Here is a 4,272-nt window from a genome sequence, read left to right as displayed (position 1 = left end):
GATTGAAATTTCTTTTGAGAGCCAAATTTTTTAAACTTAAACTATATAGGTAGGTACACTGTTATTAACTTAATTAGGGTACTCCTAAGGCTTAGGAAGAGCCACACTCAAGAGGCCAAAGAGCTGCATGTGGCTCACGAGCCGCAGTTTGCCGACCACGGCTAGAGCAAGCCTGCCCTGGGTCTTTGCCTTGAGGGTTTTTATCTTCCTTCTGTGGGGGAGAATCTTAGGGGAGGATTTCAGTAGAATATTCATCAGCTTTCCAGATACTTTCTAATACGCTGATGCATCAAAGTGAGCATATAGGGGAGTTTGGAATTATTCTTTGGTCTGCTTTACTGTTTTACTTTTACCTTGGGTCTAATAGGGTTTTGTTATTTGTTCTCCTGGCTTCCTCTGTCCTTGGGTCTAGCTGGCACTGATGGCATTAACTGGGTCTCTGTCCTCTATCTCCCCAACCAGGGTGATTTTAAGCTATGTATTCTCTGGTTAGGGAGGAGAGGTATAAATCATTTGCTCTCATGTGTCCTTGGTTAGGGCAGATAAGTTCTTGCAAATTACTAGCTTGCTGTAGGTTGTTCAAATCCTACCTAATAATAGATAAACATGGTAATTGACTGTACCTTCACTACGCTTCCCATTGGCTAATCAGCGTGATATGCAAATTAACTGCCAACAAAGATGGCGGCTAATTTGCATACTGCAGGCAGGGCGGGCCAACGCGAGCCGCCATCCGGGCCCCTGGGTGCCGCCTAAGCCCCACCCCCAGCCGGGACCCCCATGTGCAGCCCTGGGCGGTGGGGCTTGGTGGCGAGATTGGCCCGAGGAAGCCCTATTCTTGCAGGAATATTCCTGCAACGGGCTTCTAGTTGTTTAATATTCTTGTTTCAGTTTCCCCATTCCCATGCCCAGGAATTTCCTAGCTTCTTACTATCCTGCCTCACCTTCACTGTAGACCGATATGGCAGTCACCACTTATACCAAGTAATCAAACAGTATCATCAATATTGAAACAAGCTGACATTACGTGCCTTCTGATGTAACGCAGTAAGAAGTACAAGATATCAATTATCGATTATGATATACCCTTACCAACAATGTTTAATCTGAATTTAGTCATAAAGAAACAAGCAGACAGACACAATACATGGGACATTCTACAAGACAGCTATCGTGGACTCTTCAGAGAAATCAATGTGATAAAATGCAAAGCAAAAACAAAAAGAAAAAGTGGTATGGATACTCTTCAAATTTAAATAAGCATTAAGAGACATGAACATCAACTGCAAGGCACAAGCCAAAACTGAATCCTGAATAAAAAACTTAAAAAAAAGAAAAGCTACTAAAGACAATTGGGGAGTTGTTTATGGTTTGCAATCCTGGTTATGTAGGAGAATGCCTTTATTCTTAGGAGATGAATGCTGGAGTACTGAGTAGTAAGTGGCATGATATACAGAACTTAAATTAATAATAGTTCAGAAAAACCTAAGAACATAAGGATGTTTTATATATATATAAATATATTTACAAAATAAATATATTTAGACATAAAGTGTATATAGTATTGATACTGAAGAAAAGAAAATGGAATGAGAATTGCTAAGAGAATAACTTTTCATATTGGAACTAATCAATCCTGTTAACCTAGCAAGCAATCCTTGATTTTAATTACATTCTGTGGTTTTGCCTTTATAAATCCTTTCTTTGTTCTATTCAGAGAGCATTTTGGGTTGCTAACTGAATTTGCATCTCCAGCAATCCTTTTGCTCATATAAATGCCTTTTGTTCTTTCTTACAGCCTGAACCTCTTCTTTGGTTAACAGTATATATAAGTATATGCAGTACGTAGAGATATGGAAGAGAGTAAAAAGTTTTCATTACAAAAAAATCATTAACTTTGCTATTAGTATGAGCTCATAAAAGCACAGAGCAAGGAACCAGAATTATCCTAGACAATCTCTTATATAATTCTACAAATAGAATGGACATGGATTTTTGTACACATCTTTGTATAATAACTCTTCTGTATACAGCAGTTTGAGAGGCCATGACAGATTAAAAGGAAAACCTATACTTATTAGATTTCCGGGTATCCAAATCATTCTGCCTTTGATATAACTATTAAATCACCTAGACATAAGAGATGTGATTATAGAAGTTAAAGACTTCTAATTTGTGACTGCAGGTAGGAGTCACTCTGTCTGAATCTTGAGCCAATGTCAAGAACCTATGAAATTCTTTTTGTTGTTATAAAGCTTAAGTGAAACAGTGGAGTGTACGTTGTGCAATGGTCTGGGATCTAGTTTGCTCAGTTCTTTAGTGAAAATGTGCATAAGATATCACTTTACTCTAAGTGTTTAAAAGCCAAATTTGTCCATCATTGGTTCCATACATTAGTACTCATATACTTCCCAGACACTTAGGGAAATCGATTTTTTTATAAAGCATCACCCATCACGGGTCAGGCACATACCATCTGCTCTCTTATTCATGCAGATGACTTACTACACTGGTACCTACATTTCAACAGCATTTCCTTCTGTTCTTTCTCTTACTTTTCTTTAAGAATTTAGAAGTCCAACTACATAGTAATATCTCGATGTATTATTTCAATGGTTTTATTCCAAACATCAATTTTCTAGATCTCATACTTTCTAGTGTTGTTTACATTTGTTTGAGACATAATGAAAGTCTTTTTCCATCTCAATAAATTTGCTTACTCTTCACTGCATTCTGCCCTCTTCCTCCCACATATTAAAGGCACACTACTAAAGTTTATGTCATTCTTGCAGTCTTATCTCATCCACTAATTTCTGTTAATATCAGCAAAAGTAATGCCCATAAACAGAATTTAACCTTTTGACAATCTGCTTCAAGATTCATATTTATTTAGAAATTATTTTTAAATTTTATTTTATTGTTTAAAGTATTACAAATAGTAGTACACATGTCTCCTTTTTTTCCCCATTGACCTTCCCCCAGCCTCCCCTATACTTAGAAATTATTATCAATGACTTGGAAAAATTAAAGCAGAAAAAAATATGTATGGTGTTTTTAAGTCACTGCTCTAACAGACACTAATTTATCTTCCAAGGCCAAACTTTTTTTAAAATACATTTTTATTGATTTCAGGGTGGAAGGGAGAGGGAGAGAGATAGAAACATCAATGGTGAGAATCATTGATCGGCTGCCTCCTGCATGCCCCCCCCCACCCCCCCTACTAGGGATCAAGCCCGCAATACAAGCATGTCCAGGAATCGAACTATTACCTCCTGGTTCATAGGTTGACGCTCAACCACTGAACCACACCAGCCAGGCCCAAACTTGTTCTTATAGCAAATTAATTTCTAAGTGATCTATCTCTATAGCAATATTAAAAATGTTACTGAACTTTTATTTGATATATAAATTAAGATTTAAAGATGGTTGAGTAAATGCACACCAATGTTTTCATAGTTTTTGAGGCAAACTAAAACATATATTGAGAAACTGAATCTGGATGTGTACTACAAAATTGAAGAATTACACATGATAATTTTTGAAAATTCAAAGTTTGCCAAGAATATACTACATCTACTTTATTTACTCCACAAATATGTTCTGAGCACCAAAAATGTTTCAGATCTTCCTCTGAACAGTGGGGATGTAGCAATGAACAAAATTGAAAAAATGTCCTACCCTCACAGAACTTACCTCCCTGGAACAGAGGATAAAGAAAGGCGCATTGTAATTTTAAAATGAGTGGTCAGGATGAGCTCAATGAGACGGTGCTGCAAAGACTAGTGGGAGGTAAGAGAGAAATTCCATGTAAATACCAGGAGAAAGAACAGTGCAGGTAGAGGGAACAGTAAGGGCAAAGCTCTGAGGAGGTAGAATTGGTCATGTAGGACAAGCATGTCAAACTCAAAGGCTAACACAGCCAATAAACAAGGTTTAAGTTTATGTGGGCTGCCAGGGTCCAGACCCAGCGGTCCAGGGTTTCCCAAAGGTGTGGACGGGGTCGGCGAAGAATGAAGGACACGGAGACAGCGTTCAGATGATCAGTATAATCAGGTTCTTTTTTATTGCCCTGTTACAACTGTATTTATATTATTTAATTCTATAAGCATGCGTCTACAGTTACATCATCGTATGTTTTGGGTCCTCCATTGACCTTTTACAGTTTCTTCTTTTATTTTATTTTTTTTTATTAAATCTTTATTGTTCAGATTACATTTGTTCCTCTTTTTTTTTTCCCCCCCCATAACTCCCCTCCTCCCAGTTCCCGCCCCA

At 37.5% G+C, this 4,272-nt stretch overlaps 1 protein-coding gene across 2 annotated transcripts in view; it reads right to left on the bottom strand.

Moving 5' to 3' along the window:
* STARD3NL (STARD3 N-terminal like) overlaps positions 1-4,272 on the bottom strand; it is a 43,304-nt gene that overhangs the window by 26,503 nt on the left and 12,529 nt on the right. The gene's annotated exons all lie outside the window — the stretch shown is intronic.

This window comes from Myotis brandtii, unplaced genomic scaffold (assembly GCF_000412655.1).
Source record: "Myotis brandtii unplaced genomic scaffold, ASM41265v1 scaffold1186, whole genome shotgun sequence".
In the NCBI taxonomy this organism is placed as follows: Eukaryota; Metazoa; Chordata; class Mammalia; order Chiroptera; family Vespertilionidae; genus Myotis; species Myotis brandtii.
The sequence above is the reverse complement of the archived record's forward strand: the minus strand, read 5'-3'. Positions and strand labels throughout refer to the sequence as shown.